At 42.6% G+C, this 18,380-nt stretch overlaps 1 long non-coding RNA gene across 1 annotated transcript in view; it reads left to right on the top strand.

Moving 5' to 3' along the window:
• The first annotated feature begins 213 nt into the window (after positions 1 to 213).
• The window catches only part of LOC123020738, a 30,292-nt gene continuing 12,125 nt past the window's right edge, over positions 214 to 18,380 (top strand). The window contains exon 1 of the long non-coding RNA XR_006414201.1: positions 214 to 313. This is a non-coding gene — a long non-coding RNA (uncharacterized LOC123020738). The remainder of the gene's footprint in view (positions 314 to 18,380) is intronic.

Here is an 18,380-nt window from a genome sequence, read left to right as displayed (position 1 = left end):
TCTATACAATTATGGTGTGGCTATTAAAGCAAAGAAAAATAAGATGGGGGAAACGTTTACCATGACACCGGATCCATTCTATTAACTAATCAAATTGAGACTATTTTCAAAAGAAGAAGCAGTCCAATAGCAAATATAAGGCATCTATTGCCCGGGAAGGCGTCTGTAGGGCCAGTCATTTCTGCCAGCTCTTCAATCTGCCCTCTTTGCTTCAGGACAGCAGCTTGGCATTGGAAGCTATGATGTGCACATGGACCCTATGAAGTGGAAAAATTGGAAGTGACGAGGATAACTGGTGTGAACGTCATGCTAGGTAAGAACAGAAGGACATAAAAAGAACTCTGCTGAATCAGACCCAAAGCATTCTAAGTGTCTTGGGTTCAACTGCAGTCCACCAGATTCCTCTTTGGGAAGGCCGCAACAAGATGCGAGGGAGAAAGCACTCTCCCGCCAAGGTTCCCATAAACTTGCATTCTTAGACATACTGCCTCTGAGCTCAGCCTGTAGCCATGCATAGCCGTATCCTCTGCAAATGTTATCCTTGGTGGGCACTGCTACATCTTGTGGTTGTGAATGCTGTAGCTTTACGAAGTGGTGGGTGAAGTACTTCCTTTGGTCAGTCCTGAGTTGCCCACTAACTCAGCTGCATTACATCACTTCAGGTTGCAGTATTATGAGAGAAAGGGAGAGAAGCATCCCTTGAGCCATACTGTGCTTGCATACTATTCCTGTACCTTCTAATGTAGCACAGAAATAAAGAAACATGGAGAGCAGGGGTTCTGGCCCAGTGTTAGAGAAACTGCTTTGCATGGAGAAGATTTCAGGTTCAACTTTCAGGTAGGGCTGGAAAAATCCCCTGGAGAGTCATTGCTAGGCAATGTTGACAATACTGGGCTGGAGAGAGACTAGTGATGTGACTCAGTATAAAGCTACTAGCTTCCTATGGAGGGACAGACAAGACCCAGATGCGATTAGAGGGATGACTTCCAAAGCCTACCCTGTCTGTGTGTGTTGGGTGAAACAGAGTCCTTCAATCCTTACTGGCCACAATGTCACAATCCACTGGGATACTAGCTCTTGGCTGCCGCACCCAGAAGGGTCATGTACTGGCTTCTGACCAGCCTAAGTGCAGGCAAAAGTATCTCCTTGTGGTCAGCTTCTCTGCTCTGAAGACTCACCTATATTCTTGGAGAAGAGGATGATGATGTCAGGATGGAAGAAGGAATGAGGAATTCCCTGTCTGCACTGAAATTGGCTGGGCATGGGAGATCCTGCTCTCCTATAATCTCAGCCCATCAGGACCGCTGAGAAGAACCTCATATGGCAGTTACTGCAAAAACTATCTACCTGAGTTCAACTAGCATAGCCTTCCTCAGACTTCTAGTTATGCTGGATTACAACTCACATCTTTCCAGCCAGCATGGTCAATATGGCAGTCCCAGTGCCATGGAACTGAGTTGCAGTCCCACACATCTGGAGGGCACCTGGTTGACAGTGGCTGCACCAGAGTGCCATGAATGCCTCCATCAAATGTCAGAATGTGGCACTACTTATGTGTTAACATGTGGATACCCCGGCACCATCACTTTGTTCCCTTTCTGCCCACATACTGGCCCTGCCTAAGTAATCTTGATTCTCTGATGCAGCCTTTGCTAAGGACCAGAGTAGATACAGGGACAGCAGTGTTGGTTTGGGAAATAATTAATGTAAACATGGGGTGTATTTTGATCAGAACTATGGTGTGCTAGAAGGAGAAAATTTCAGGGTGTACTGGTTGCCAGGAAACATGAGGGGGAGACTTCCTTTGCCCTCTTTTGATGTTGGTTTCCCATAAGCATGTGGCTGGCCAGCGTGGCTGGCCAATCTTAGGCTAGACTAGATAGGCCTTTGTCTGATCCAGAACAGCCTTCCTCATGCTCTTATTCCCTTCCCTTCCCTTCCCTTCCCTTCCCTTCCCTTCCCTTCCCTTCCCTTCCCAGCTTCAAACTATTCCGTGGACAAAGTTGAAGGCAAAAGGGTCAGAACTACAATACAAAACATACCAGCTCTTAGTCCCAAGGACTAAGCCTTAAGCGAGCATTTCAGCATTTTTGAATTTGCAAAGAACATCATGCACACCTTGCAACTGAAACATTTCCACCATGGCTGCCTGTCTGCAAGTACACAGTGGATAACACAACTCTGGATAACACCAGCTGCATTCACATAAACCATTGCAGTTTGAAGTGTGTCTAGGAGATCTAAATAGTCCTTGTTAAAGATGAGCAGCAATCAAAAGCCCAGTGGTGGTGCTGCTGAATGCATTGTTTCTTTCTGACCTCACATTGTCCAGCCAGAACGACTAAAAGCCTCGCTTTGTTATTTACTAGCTTTTAAGTGTACAATTTTTGACAGTCTTCATTACTCTTTAATAAGCTTCTTTTGTAGCCGAATCTGCTCTTTAGGTCTACTAGAAAATGGCATTCAGTGTTTTGTCTAGGGGAGACTGATTGTAATGCATTTAAAATATGCAAAGAGATACTTTGCTTTGAAGAGGAAGCATTCCATTTTCTCTTATTCCCAAATTTACCCCATTCAAATTCAGGACACCTCAAAGTGGGAGGTCTTAAAATTTCCAGTTATTAGGGAGGGGCAGGCCTCTTGGAAGATTAATTTATCACTGGGAGAAAGGGTGGGGGGGGAACTAATTTTGCCTCTCCTTATGCCAAGTTGCAAAAACAAAAATCTACTTACATTGTGGGAGGTATAATTGAAGAGAAAACAGGGGTAGCCACAGGGAAGGGATGTTTTGGGATGTGGGTGGGAAGGTATGTGGCCAAAAAAAAAAAAAAAAGATGGGAAAGATTAGATGGGAAAGATGATCCAAATTTTTCCTACAAGTTAATATGTTATTCATCAGGATTCCCATCTCCTACAATCTGAGAATAACAAAAGCATTGCCATTCATTGTATGAAAGAAAACTTGATATCATAGGTCTACAATTAAATTGAGAAGGTGGGGGAATAAGTGATAGAATCCTTATTTGCATGGGTGCTCATCTACAGCAGTAGATACTCTGCACTGGGGTGAGCAACCTTTTTTCAGCTGAGGACACATTTAACCATTTAAAAACTGTCCTAGGCAAAATGGCTGCCTTGGAAGGCATGGCAGAGGAGGAAGACCCTGCCCAGGAGTTGCCATGGAGACCCAACATGCTAAACAATTCCTTGGAACCCACTCTTCAGCACCCGCAGAAAGCTCTTTCACAGCAGTCACAGCTACTGGCAAGGAAATGAATAAATACCAGCCCTGCCCCAACTTGGCAACTTGGTGGAGACCAAGAAAAATGTCCATAAGTAGCCCCGGATAAAAGCAACTAGAGGCCCTGGGCTAGGAGAACTTGGAAGGCTCAAACTTAATAGCTTCTGATCATGAGAAACAAAAGCTCATTCTCTCCCTTATCTACTCAATGAAAGTAGAGCATTGCTGAAATTTTAGCACTGATAAGAAAATTGTTCATAAATTTGTAACATTTAACAAGTTTACAAATGTATAGAATTAATGAAGATGTTCACACAGAACATTCATAGGGGAATCATAGCTAAGCTATATACAAACTAAGAACAGTTTCTTTTGAGATTTTTTGGATGCAAACTTATCAATCATATCATTAAAATCAGTAAGTCACAGTTAATCATTTTCTATGCAGAGAATATTTAGATCAAACAACCTATCTTGGAACTTTGTTGACCATAGATCATTCTTTATCCTTTCTAGGCTAAAAAATGAACTTAAAAATAAAGTGCAACCATTTTCTAGCATCAGCTTTTAATATATCCCACTGCAACTGATGCACATGCCGTCTGCACTGATGCATTTCTTTAAGAGTAAGGCTCTGCTTTGCCTTTCAGAAACAACAACAAAAAAGACCATATTGATTATTTTGGGAGGGAAACAAAATGTACCCTGTGCATTGCCACATGATCCTTTTGTCTTCCAAATCCTGGGTTCTTGATTTAACTGTCATAAAAGTTCCAAGTTACCAAATGTTCATCTTTTCTGACACAAAGATGTCTGTGCACATGTTGGAAAAAGTATTGTATGAAACAACCCTTAAGAGTTTCATTGCAATTTGTTCTTTCTTCATGATGACCTAGAAGGCCTGAGGCTGGACAGAGAGGTTAGAGTTCATTTTCTCTCTCTCTCTATCATCATCATCATCATCATCATCATCATCATCATCATCATCATCATCAGTTCTATTCTATTCTCTCTTTTCAGAGGGCATGAAACCTTACCCCATCCCATTCTCTGCAGCTGCAGCAATTAGATTACCAGAGCAATTCTACTTTGCTGGGTGAATATCTGGTGGTGGGCCGGCCACATGCCAGGCCCTCCATCTTGCTGTGCCCAGGGTGGATGTGTGCGTTCTTCATTTTTCCTTCTCATGGACTGCAGTGGCTGCAGCTTATGGGAGCTATAGCCAAAATATCATGAAGGATGGTCTACACTGCCTTACCTCAGTTTCAGAACGGGATTGCCCCTGGTCCTACTTGGGGATGGGGAGGCTTGGAAGTAGAATCTTGTATATGTAAAACATGTGCTCTTCCAATAAGCTGTGCAGCTCCCAAAGGAAAGTTTCCTATGTTATTACCTTCCACTCCTCTCACTTTGCAGATGATATTTCTTTAACTTCTGTCAGGAAAGTGGTTAAGGAGCAGGGAGGCAAAATCACAGAGGTGTATAATATTTCCAAGTATGCTACTGTTTCCAGAGCCTGGCTCTATTTTTTGTTTAGTGCAGCCATAGATCCCACTTTTATAGTATCATGGAACTCCAGGCTACACACATGAGAATTCCTAGGCAATCTCCTCTCCAGTGTGTGTGAGCCAGTGTGGTGTAGTGGTGAAGAGCATGGGACTGGGACTCAGACGATCTGGGTTCTAGTCCCCGCTCAGCCATGGAGCCAGCTGGGTGACTTTGGGCCAGTCACAGACTCTCAGCCCAACCTACCTCACAGGGTTGTTGTGGTGGAGATAAGATGGAGGAGATGTAAGCTGTCTTGAGCCCTTTGTAGGAAAAAGGCAGGATATAAATAAATACTGACCATCCCAAACCTATTTAGTTTCAATAAGGTACCATCTTCATTCATCCTCAGTCTATGGCCTGGGATACCAGGTTTGTCATGTGCTTAAGGCCTTGGCGAGCTCATGGTCAAATGCATGGCATTAGAAAGTGATGTTGCCTATATTGAAGAACATAATTGTGTGATCCCATTGTCCCATGGGGACGGCATGTAACCTGGGGAGGGACAGTCAGTGCAGTTCTTTGCATGCCTCCTGCAAGGGGCAAGATGGGTTCTTGGCCTCTGGAGGCCTAGGCCCGAGAGTGCAGCCCCGCAGAGTTCAGGCTCTGAGACAGTGTTGAGGACAATAAAATTGTGCCCTAATTCACTTTAAATTAAATCATAGAATCATATTGTTGAAAGGGGCCTAGCAGGGCATTGAGTCCAACTGCCTGCCCAATGTCCACCATAAGCAATGTTAGAAATGCCAGTTCTAATCTTAAGAGGAATAGCTCACCACTGCTTAAAATGCATTCCGAAAAGTAATTACAGAAGGTGTTCTGTAAGATGTGTGATATTGTACTGAGTATTATTCACTATGTGGCCATCCATATTTCCATACTAAGTTACATGGATCTCATTCTTTGAAGTCTCAAGCTGCTGCATTTAAAACTTCCTTAACATTGCTTAATTCAGTGAGGCTTATGTCCTTTACATGGTATTTCCAGGGATTGCATTTCACAAATCCAAATCTTAGCATAGCCAGACTTCCTTAGTAATCACAAAGATTAATGAGTGAACTTTCACCTCTCTGGAGGCACCGCAAATAAGAGGAGATGAAGATTTTAAGAGTTATGGTGGGGCAGGCTTGGGAGGGGTAGAGAGATTTGCTTTACTATGTAAATGTAATTGTTCAGGCTGTAAATTAAATGAAATTAAATTAAGTTCAAGGGTTACTTTCTGAAGCCTGGTACTAATTATACTTTTAAGTTTCGACCCATTAAATTTTGTGAATAAAAGAAATCTACCAGTAAACTACCTACTTTGCAGACTCGTTTTCTAATTTCATTACTGCGCCTTCCTGCACTAGTCTACAGAGTTATCCATGCTGTAGAGAAAGTGGAAAATGAAATATTTTTCTACCTCTCTCAACCTATCAGAACCCAACAGGCCCTCCCATGAAACTGGTCCAAGAGAGATAAAAGGGAGTTGTTCACAAAGTGCATAAATCATGCAATTAATTGCCACAAGATGCAGTGATGACCACCAATTTGGATAGCTTTAAAAGGAGATTGGACAAATTCCTGGAGGAGGTGGCTATCAGTGGCTACTAGCCTTGATGGCTGTCTATCACCTCCAGTACCAGGGGCAGGATGCCGCTGTTCACCAGCTGCTGGGGAACTGACTGGGAGGGTGTCCTTGCACTCAGGTCCTGCTTGTGTGATCCCTCCAGCAGCTGCTTGGATACTGAATGGGTACTGAATGGCAGGGACCTTTGGTCTGATCCAAATAGGGCTCTTTTCTCTTGTTCTATGTTGTTATGCTTATGTTAGTATGTTAGGCACTAAAATACAGAGAGCCAGCTTGTAGCTTAAGCTAGCCCCAGGAGCTTCCTGTTTGGCACTGGTTTTCCAAAAGATCACTCCCGTACTCAGTTACTTTTTAAATTGCATTTCTACCCCATTGTTTAGGCACCAAAGCTGCTGCCTCCACACAGGTAGCTTATGGATTAAAGTACATAAAAACAAAACAAAGCAAAGCAAAAATACAACAAATGAAAACAAACCCAGTACATTATATCGTTGCAACATAGCAAGAGGAGAGAGTAGAAGTACTGTGCCAGACCAGCTCAAGACAAATTCAGAGCATGGTGAAGTCGCCAAATGTCTTTCCCACACTTCTAAAACGCAGGAGAAATAAGCCAGCTGAATATCTTATGGGAGCAAATTTGTCTGAGTTCTGCTGTCACATCACTGCCAAGTGTTCCTCGGAAGGCAGCAGAACATGGAGCATGAGGCAGGATTGCCTGGGAAGAGGTACTTCTGATGCACCTCTGCCATTTCCTCCAAAGCCAAGTCACAGCCAAGGGGCTCTGTGCCTCTCCCTCTCCGTGGCTCATGGCAACAGATGCAGCAAATTGATTCTATGCCAGATGTCTTCCCTCCCGTGTCTCTGGCCTCATGCGCAGAGTTCAGTGACTGAGGCACATAAAGGGAAGGGGAAGTTCTCCCCAAGTCTCAGCCCCTGTTCATGCTGGAAAGAAAGAGGCTAAAGTGCCCCTTTGATCTTGGAAGGCATGATTGAAGAGCATGTTGGAAGGAGGGTTCTGCCAAGGCCTGTGCCATTCCTGTTGTGGAGGAGAGGATCTGCCTATGATAAGGGTGGGGGAGAAATTTGTGCAGCTCACAATTTAACACAATTTAACACAAAGGATTTACTCATTTGTACTTTCTAACTACTATGCAAACCAAAGCTCCCTTATCCTTCTTTGAGTTTTGCAATGAATCGTTCCAGTAACAATATTAATTAAAGTGAGGTACTATCATGTGCCTTTTAAGGATAATAACATTAGGTTTGAGAAAGTGCTTGAAAAATGTGTATATTAGGCAAAAATGCCAGTATTAGGAAAAATGTGAATGGAAATATATATGACTTCTTATGCAAATTCAATCAAACAATATCTCAAAGGGTAAGATGAACTCAATTTAAGATGGCAGGAATTCTGAAGGTTCTAGGCCAGGGGTTGGCAACCTTTAACACTCAAAGAGCCACTTGGACCCGTTTTCCACAGAAAAGAAAACACTGGGAGCCGCAAAACTCTTTTGACCTCTTTTGACCTCTAAAATGAAAATAACACTGCACATATCGTTTTTTACCTTTATGCTATGTAGAAAAACACTATAGTGTGTTGCATTTATGAAACAGATCGGGGCTGTGCTTTGCTGCCACGGGTTGCAGATCGGGGGCTGTGCAGTGCCAGCGTGGGTTGCAGCTCGGCGGCTGTGCTGTGCCGGCACGTGTAGCAGATTGGGGGCTGTGCTGATGCGTGTCACAGATTGGTGGCTGTGAGGCGTATTTTGAGCAACGGAGCCACAGCAGAGGGATTCAAGAGCCACATGTGGCTCCGGAGCCGCAGGTTGCTGACCCCTGTTCTAGACCAACTGTACTTGTTAGATGCTATTGTCTCTGACTTAACAGCAATGCTGGGAACTCAAGTGGAGTGATTTGCTCCCAAGTCCAACTCAAGTCACATCAGCAACTGAACTCGAGTTGGCCAGAACAAACAAGTGACTCAAGTCGACTTGAGATTTTTTATATTTTTTTATGACTGAGTCACTGTCTACATTTTTAATGACAGAGGGCTTACTGTGTGGCAGGATTTCTAGAAGGCAGGCACAAACTGCAACGGGGGAAGGCAAGGCTTAAGCCCTTCTTTTTAGCACAGGGGGATTCACAATTCTTTCCCCCACCCTCCACCCTCATATACCCCACACCACCTCCCATTGTTTTATTAAAGTTGGCTCTTGAGAAGAGACTTGAGACTCAACTCAAAAATTTCTTGCAGTGACTTGAGACTTGACTTGAACTTGAAAGTAGAGACTTGAGACTTGACTCAAGACTTGAAGTAAAGGACTTCAAGACACACAACTACTTAATGGTGACCTTATGAATGAATGCACTTAAGCCCTGCTCAGCTCTTGTAAACTCAAGGTTGTGGCTTCCTTTATGTATTTAGTCCATCTCTTATTTGATCTTCCCCTTTTCCTTCTGCCTTCAACTTTCCCTAGCATTATTATTGTCTTCTCCACTGAGCCTTGCCTTCTTATGATGTGGCCAAAGTACAACTAGGGATGTGTGAGGAATCCACTTTCAGCTTAGCTCCCTGGACTCTGCACTGCTTTCTGCATCTGACTTGGCTCCAAGCGTGCTGAAGGTTTGTGTGGGTGCCTGCTGGGAATCAAGCCTGCACAAATGGTGTCTCTCTTTGTCTCTCTGTGCAAGTGGTGTCTCTCTTCTGCTCATGTAGCTTATGGGACTTGTGCTGCTCTTGCTGTGGAAGCAGGTTGCTGGCTGTGCACAGGGAGTTCCACTAGGGACTGCAAGCATTTGTGGATTTCCTTTTGGCTATGTTCATTTCCAAATCCGGGTTCAAATACAAGAAAGAACAGAAGTGAGCTACATTCCACGGAATTGTCACAAAGCTAAGTATGACAACCTCAGTTTTGCCTTTTTGCTTCAAGGTCAAGTTCTGGCTTGCTTTGATCTGGGACTCATTTGTTTCTCATTCTTTTAGTCCAGGGTATTTGCAAAGCTCTCTTCCAGCATCATGTTTCTGAACTTAAGACTGGAAAAATGAGAAATTAAACAGCTAGATCTCTGACTCAGTTCATGTGAGGGTGAGTCAGAACACCACCAGAAGAAACAACCACGGGCTGCTGTGATGGGGAATTACGGGAGAGGAGAATTCCTCACTGCATCAAAACCCAGTATGGGCTTACTGGCTGTGTGTATTTCAGCAGACCACACCTCTCTGAGCATGACTAGGCAGTACACCATGGTGGCCTTGTATGGGATGGACTGAAGTAGCCTCATGTGCTTGTGGAGGAAATGAAATGCAACCTCCTCCTCATTTCTGTTAAGAATGGAAATTCCTCTCCCTTCCAGTGGCCCAATTGTAGTAATCAGCAGTTTATACTCCAGGCCTGCTGTGTTGGGCACTGCTGGGCAGAGCTAATGTTTCCACATCTGTAAGTCTTGGCCAACTCCAAATACGGTCTTTGTAGAAAATTGCCAGCCCCAGCGTTAGTCATATGTGGAAGCCCTGAAAGGAACGTAGATGATTTTAGTGGAAAGTTCCCAGGCAAGACAAAAACTGCCTTTTCCCCATCCTCAGGGAAACCAATTTGGGGTTTCACAGAAGAATTATTCATACTTTTCAGAGTTGCTAAATTACATATCCAGTTTTTCACGCTGGAAAAAGTGCTGCTCAGATTAATTTTGTGTTTGTTTGCATACATCCTTAAACATTTTTGAGGGGTTTGAAATCCAGCCAGCATTTTCTCACAGCAGTTTTGAGACATCCAGGAAGAGTGAGTGTGTGTATGTGTGTGTGTCGGGGGGAGAGCTTTCCTAAAATGTTTAGGCCACAATGGCAGTAATCTAATTTGATTTCAACTGATTCTAGACAAAAGAAAACTGTTCTCACAGGTCCCAGGGAATCGTGTATTAAACAAAGGGACAAATGAATTCATGTTTAAAACAACATTTAGCATTGGTCAATGATAAAGATGGATCTGTTCCAGAAAATATATTTGATTGCTTTATAGTAAAAGTAATATTTTGGAAATAATTTAATGGTGGAATGCATTTATTTAAGTAGATGTGAGTAGCTGACAGGAGAAGAAGAGAGCTTGTACAAACTCTATGAGGGTTTCTCAGTATGAGTTTGGAAGACAGCATAATTTAAGTATGGATTGCAAGACCCAGGGTAGAACAGGAGAAAAATTGAAACTCTGCTACATTCATACCTTAGCTTGACTGCTAATGTGGAATAATAATAATAAGATATATATCCACCGCCCTGTCTGTCAGCGCCATCACACCAAGACATGCATATTAAGGGACCCTACAGGGAGGTCGGTACCCACCATGGGGTGCTTTGTTCCAAAATGCAGTTATCAATTTACATTAATTTAAACATGTTGGTGTACATGAAGCCTGCAATAACACCTTCAGCCTCTACAGGCAGCCTTTCCAAGTTCAACTGGGTTACCTTGGGCCTGTCGCAGACTCTCAGCCCAACCTCCCGAGCCACAGGGGTGTTGTGGGGATAAGCTTCAGAGCAGGATGAAGCAAATGATGTAAGTCTCTGAGTTTTTTAAAAGGAAAGGGTGGGATATAAATTTAATAAATAATAACTTTGCAGACCAGCCAGTTTGAAGACTGGGGAAAATAGTAGGCCTCTCCTCTGCTGTGGAACTAGAGTAGACAGACTCCTCCCTCATGGCTGCACAATGACAGAGCTGACTGTTTCCTTTTATCCAGTGTTTCTAATGTGTGTGTGTGAGAGAGAAAGATAAGATATGTGGTGTGTTACTGATTCCTAATTTATGATATTTATATCCTGCCTTTTTTTCCTTCAAGGAACTCATAATGTATTTTATTATTTATTTAAACCATTTATATGCCGTCCTTTACAACAATCCTCTCAATCTTAATTCTCAATCTTATCCTTACAACAACAAGCCTGTGAGGTAGGTTAGTTTGAAAATCTGTGACTGGCCCAAAGTCACCCAGTGAGCTCCATGGCTGAGAGGGGACTAAAACCACACTGTATATTTACATATATAAGAAACATGGGATAAAAGGAAATTTGGCCAATAGACAACAGCTACCCCACTTTAAACCTGTTTGCAAATATGTGCTTTCTGATTCAGCACTGTTAGTTATCTGCACCTTCAGTGACTTGTACTGTCCCACTTAAGAGCAGTTCCAAGTTCAAATTAATCCTGAGTTCCAGTCTTGCACTCATAGCCACTACATCACACTCGCTCACTAGACTGCTCAGTATGTGTTGCAGTAGTACTGGTTTCATTTGGCTGGAAGCCTGGTCTGATTTGATCTGCAGTTTTGTATTAATGGCTACTTAACTATGCAGTTTCGTATTAATGGTTATTAATGACTGTCTGAGTATAACTCAATGAGGTCTGACTGGCTTCAGTCTGTTTTCGTCAACCGCTGTGCAAGCAGTAAGTAAGTACATCCAAGACTGCAGACCTAAGGATGCAATTCCATACCTCCTTGCCTAAGATTAGTATGATTGACATGAATCTGATTTTCTGCTGAGTAGGCAGACTTAAGATTATATTCCATGGCAGTGGCTTCATGGGAGAAAAAGTGGGACAGAAACAGAGAAGGGTAGCATCAGGTAGGCATCTTCAGAAGGGGCCAAGTGTGAAGGGAAACAAAAGGCAGGTCATGTAAGAGTGTGGGAGATTTGCTAGTACGATGGGTTTATCTGGAATGATAAAGATCATGGACAGGTACAAAATGGGGAAATGAGGGCCTAAAGACTGGCTGGAGCAAGTCATGGAAGTTCTAAGGGCAAAAAGCTTGTGTTTTTGTGGAAATGGGTGGAAAGCTAGTCCTTTTTTTGAAACCTCCTCCCAGTCTCTAGAAAGTGCATTAACCTGCCTAAGCAGTGAGTCAATTAGTTTTTAGGGAACAAATGCAAAAAGACAAAGACAGTTCAAGGCACTGGATGCAGAATAATTCTATTGTAGGAGTACATGAGAAGCTTCATGTTCCATGAAGACAAGGTTGGCACATCAAATGATGCAGGAAAAAACAACAGGTGACAGTTTGCAAACTGAAATTCTGCATGCCTTTTTTTTTTTTTTTTTTTTGGTACCTGTTTTTTGTGCATACATGCAGAAAGTTTTTTTTTGGTAGGGGTTGGGGGCTGGCCAGTAGAGTCTATTAACAGCAAAGGCCAACATGAACTTTGAAAAAAAGCAAAGGAAAGGAGAGAAAAGAAAAGCTTTCTGTCTAAGTTGCCATTTCCGATTTCACAGGTTCAGTGTACAGCGTCAGTAATTGCAATCACCAGGGGCTTTGGCAATAAATTTCAAGAAGGGCAGGCCCTTCCATTAGGAATGTGAAGATGGCTTTAATTAAAAAAAAATCAATATATTATTTCCAATCACTGGAATCCTGTGCCAGATGCAAAATCAATCCTTTCTTATTATAGTGCTTCTGTTCACCCTAAAATGCTATATTACGCAGCATGGTCATTATGGGAAACTGAAGTTGACTCTCCGTGAGCCAGAAAGTTGCATCGCAACAGCAAATTGCTCATAATAAATTGTCGTGGGAGTCAGAACCCCTTGGATTCTTAAGACAAGCAGCTCTTTGCAGGGGTCACCTTTTTAGAGGAGTCTGGGGCTTGGGCATTTGTAGACATGGAAAATGGGATCAGGGACAAGCAATTAGGATATTTCCAATTTGTTAACGGCATGTCAGTGAGTAAAGCTGTTCAAAGAATGCAGGGAGATAATGAAGATAAAGAGGAGTGAGGCAGGGCTGGAGACAGCGGACTGCCCCTTCTCCACCTCCCCACTGAAGTCTCAATATGCAGACATCAGAAATGATGATGAAAGGAATTAAGGGAGAACAACGCAACATCAGTCATTTTTTGAAAAAATCAGTCAAATGAGCTTCAGGTGGATTTTCTGGCACTTATTTCTAACTCCATTTTGACATAGCTGCGAAGGATACTTCACAACCAGAAAAATAATATTAAAAATCAAAGTGCACTAAGCCGGGTATGGAAATTCCTCAGACTTCCAGGATTTATTTGCTTTTTACTGGAATCCTGAGAGCCCACAATGGATCCAACTGCAAAGAGAGTGTTCAGGGATCAGAGTCAGATGACAGAGGTGATGTGAGGGGGTAGCCCATGAGGACTAGCACCCTGGATCTCTGGGAAGCTCCCCCCCCCCCCCGGTCCACTTGCTGAAATAAAGGTACAGGGGCAGATTATTTCTGTTGCACCTAATCCCTGGGATTAGCTAGTTTTCCCACATGCATTTTACTTCCTGCTGTTCCCAGCTCCACCTTGAAGTTGCCTGCTTTTTAAAAAACGTTCCTCTGAAATTAAATAATCTCCTCTCCTCTGTCTGTGCATCCCTTTTTACATGTGGGTGTCCTTACAAGATAGGGCCCTTTAAAAACACACAATGGCTTTGGGGCATTTGCACATTGGCACATGCACATTGAAATCTTTTTGTCTTATGACCCCCAGGCCTAGGCCTTTTCAGTACTTAGCTTTGATCCGGAGATGGTGGCCCAGAAGATAAAGACAATTGCTTTTAAAACCTCAGATTATAATGGCCTCGATATGCATGTGAAATTCTGCAATTCAGTGATGCTAACAGTTTAACTGCTGCAAACCAGAATCGTTTTGTTGTTAAACAGCTGTTGTTAAACAACTATTGCTGTTTTTTTTGGGGGGGGGTTGTTTTATGTCTCACCTTTCTGGCAAAAAGTGACATTTATGTTAGTGCTTAATACCATACAGATTAAAAATAAAGCTTAATTAAAGAACGATGAAACAAGCATTAAACATAAGATTAATCAACTTTAACTTACAAGGAATGTAGGAGCAGTTATAAAGTGTGGAACTGAGTGGGCATGGAGGTGACAGATGTTTGCCAGGAGCTCAAAATATGAACATTTTAATTGGGGCCCATATAAGACTATCACCACCACGGTCAAGAATTATTTCAGTGCACTACCTGATGTTGTTGGAAATAATGGTGGACTAGATGATTCTCAAACTGCTCAGGCAAAGCCATTCTTCTCAGAGCTATGCAAAAGTATTCAGTCAGGTTTTGTTTCCTGGTAACTATGTAAAATCTTTTGGGAAAGCAAAAATCATAGGATTTTGGGTGGGATGGAGGCTTATATACTCTCAAGGTGACTGATTGATGTCTTCTCTTCTGATGTTTTGGTCAGTCCTTTTACCACGGGTTCTCCAATGTGGTGCCCATTGGCATTCTTCCTGTTGCCTTCCAGCTTCTCTTCCACCTCTGATTTTTATTTTACTTCTTCAGATACATAATTGTAATTTTATTTAGGGCTGGCATTCTGCAAAGGGAAGCACTACACCCCAGCCCTATCTTTATGTGGGTTCCAGTGAGTGAACTTGTGATTTGGAGCTCAGGCCTTCACACCTGCTTGGTATTTAGGTTATTGGCCAAGTTACTTTCCTTTCCATTTCACCAGCCTGCATTCTGGGAGGTGAGTGTTTCAGTGAGTGGCCACGACTACCATGGCAGCCATTTTGTGAGTGCACATGACACTGCTTTAAACCAAAAGCCTTGTGTTCACTTGAAGCCGAGGTACAGGTTCTGGTTCCTGGACAAAGCACAACCAAGAATGGTGCAACAATGCAGCATCATTTCTGGTGTCTTTCTTATGTATCTTTCTTTCTTCACTGAAGAAAATAAATATTATTTCCCAAAAAGAGGGGGGAGGAACGTGGTTGCCCAAGGCCCGCTGGTGCGTCCATAGCTAACTTACACAGCTAAGAAATAATCATAGTTTGGTTTTTAAAATAGGATTGGATTTGTGATCTTTCCCTATCCCTGCAAACTAGGCACGTCGGTCTAAGAAACTGGTTCATTTCCAGTGAGGTCTTGAATATTGATTTTTTTTTTTTTTTAAAGCTGGCTTAAACATTTTTTCCAGCACTTTGGCAAAGTGAAATTCCCATGAGTGTCATAACATACAAGCCATTAGCATAATGGTGTTATAAAGAAATCTTTCTCTTATGAAAACTGTTTCTTTCTATGAAGCATCTGATGTCTCACTTTGTAGTGTTAGTGTGGCAGGCTCGGTAAAAATGAAGTGGGAAGGGGAATTTTCCCACTGGGTTTTTTTTTTTTTTTTAAGGTGTAAGTGTGGAAAAATTGCATCAGAATAAGCTAAACCTGAAGCTGATAAGAGAATCTTTCCTGTTCACAAGGAGACTGTTGGGAGCAATACCGGAGTCTCGTAACTGTTGTACATTGGAGACTTCAACATCTTATGGGCAACAAAGCTGAGAGCTGCTGTTCTGAATTGCATTCCGGATGTGAATCTGCGACCCGTGTCATGTGCTTACACACTGTGTTCAGAGTGCCTTGCATATGGGCCCATTTGGGCAGCTCTCTCCCAACCACAGTTTGTTTATTTAGAAAGCTTCTATGCCGCCCCATTTGCCGAAACCTCGGGGCGGCTCACAACAATAAATAACATAATAACAATATAAAAACAATATAATTGGAGACGTCCTGGCCAAAGATAGGCCACAGTTGTTCATGTGGAAAATGCAGGCACTTGAGATTCATCCTATACAGCTGCTATGTAACCTCATCAAACAAGATGAAGTTCTGCAAGCTCAATAAATGACAGAACAATAGCGACTTTGCTGTTTTATTTCATGAAAGGTGCAATTCTATGTGTGTTTAGGCAGAAAATATTCCCATAATTCCTAGCATGCCCCAGCCAGTATGGCAAGCTGGATCATGCAGGAAGCTGTGTTTTAGAGCTGTAATTCGGTACCCACTTACGTGGGGGAAAGCCTCACTGAAACCAATGAGACTTTCTTCTGAGTAGACACGCCTTGTTTCTTAGTATAATCGTCATATTGTAACTATTATAGATACATTCAGTTGAGTATATGAGAGAGACAGCAATAAATTTTTACGTTCTACTTAGATCTTTTGGTTGATCAAAACTATGCCAAAATGGGCAGCATTTTGCATGCATGCAAGTGAAAAACTTTTGAAAAACAGAAAACTCTCTATTCATTTCACTATTTCTTGTGTAGGGACAGAGGCAATGAGGGAGAGCTGGTTAGTACAGGAAGCCTGCTTGAGATAAGGATTTTTCAGAAGTCACCAAACTCAATAAAGAGTTGGTGCCTGCTTAACTCTGAGGCTATAGATACACGTGGTGCCACCAAGAACATGCCATCTGCTGACCTCAATGGCTTGGCACATTGTATCCTGGTCCCCACGTAATACCCGTTCACAGTGAGGGCAATGTAGCTGGCTTTGTTTGCTCATCTGATGCCATCTGATTGGGTATGTGGCTTTGCTACATAGCACTGCCGGTTACAGGATCTCTGACTGATTGGGAACTTATTCCCAGAATGAGGAAGATCCTGCTGAATGAAGAGCAGTAGCAAGGGGCAGGGCAAACAGACTTGCCTAAACAAAGGCTAATGTTTGTAGAAACATGGTGAACATTTCAACCCTTCAAAATTATCATTTTCATGGTTGAAATCCAACATCTGGTGTAGCAATAAGCAAAATAAATTCAATAAATAAAAATAAAGTAAAACAGAACTGCTTAATCAGCAGTCTGCACAATTTTTAGATTTATATTTAAGAATGCAACCCTATACATGTCCTATAGATGTTCTCCCACCAGTAAGAGGAATGTTGGACTTTGCAGGACTCTTTTTTGTCTGTCTAAAGTTACACAGAAAGGAGAGGGGAGGGAGAGATACTAATTGATAGAAGTGAATTGGGTTCAAGATTATGGTCTCTGCTCTGGGTGCATGTAAGCCTGGCACCCTGCGTTTCATCCAGATGGCCATTTTTGGCCATCTAGATGGAGCCCTGCAGGGGGGGAGAGAAGGAGGGGGAAGCACCATTTGGGTGTGGTGGAAGCCAGTGGCTCCAGCCGTTCTGCCCTCGCTCCCCTCACACACCTGCTTCCCAACCTCACACAGGCCAGCTGCAAGGAGGGCAGGTGGGTACTTGAAGTAATCCCACAGTGCTCCAGACAACGTCATGAGGGCCCTAGGATTGTACCCTTAATTAACAATTAGAATACATTCTCAAAACAAATTATTATTCAGCTGATTTCTTTTCCCAGAGAGTCTTATTCTGTGCAAGATGCTTTTTTACTTTACTCAAATTTGAGAGGCTGCAAATGTACACAGCACCTTGGCCCCAAAAAGACTCCCATGATACTTTTAGTGTGGTATCCTATGTGTGTTTAGACAGAAAAAAATAATCCTATGTCTCCCAGCATTCCATAGCCACTATGGACTTTTGTTCTGCCTAAACATGCGCAGGATGGCCCTTTTTATTGGAAAACAGCTGGAGAATGAGGCATTCCTGGATAGTAGCTGTGAACTGACTGGGAAACTTTGCAATCACTGTCAGCAAAATGAGTCCCCAGAAGCCACACACATGCAGTAATTTAGGGAAAACAGAAGGGGAAGCTGCAGTGTGTGTGACCAGTACACAAAAAGTCATTGGCTTGGGGCCAATATGCAAATCCACCATGGCTCTAGAAATTGTACAGGTAGCAAGTTTTTAAGCAAGTTACACTCTTTTAATCTGCTCTCAATCCATTTGTTGGCTAAATGCACCAATTTGTCCACAAATTCCTTCATTTCTGCTGAGGAAGAATAATGGTACAGTCAAATGTTAGTCAATTTTTTTCATGGACATTGCCACTGACATTTGTGGGCTTCACATTAAGCTCTTTGTACAAGACTTCCAGAAATATATCTGGCTTTAATTCAGCAATCAAACAGCAATTTTATTCACATCAGTTGGACTATCCAAGATGTAGGTGGTCAGAAGATTGACTCTCCTGTTTTCATAATCACATTCCAGGCAATCTAGATTGTCCTCACCCCATCTCTAATTTCTAAACTACATGGCAAAGTCTTCAGACAGGCACGATGGCCTAGGAAGGTCTGGCTCTGAAACTGCTTTAGAAAAACATCCTCTTCCAGTTTAAACCCATTTGCGTAATGCTTGCATCTCA

Source organism: Varanus komodoensis, unplaced genomic scaffold (assembly GCF_004798865.1).
Source record: "Varanus komodoensis strain SLA01 unplaced genomic scaffold, ASM479886v1 scaffold15, whole genome shotgun sequence".
Classification (NCBI taxonomy): domain Eukaryota; kingdom Metazoa; phylum Chordata; class Lepidosauria; order Squamata; family Varanidae; genus Varanus; species Varanus komodoensis.
This window is presented reverse-complemented; position numbering and strand designations above follow the sequence as displayed.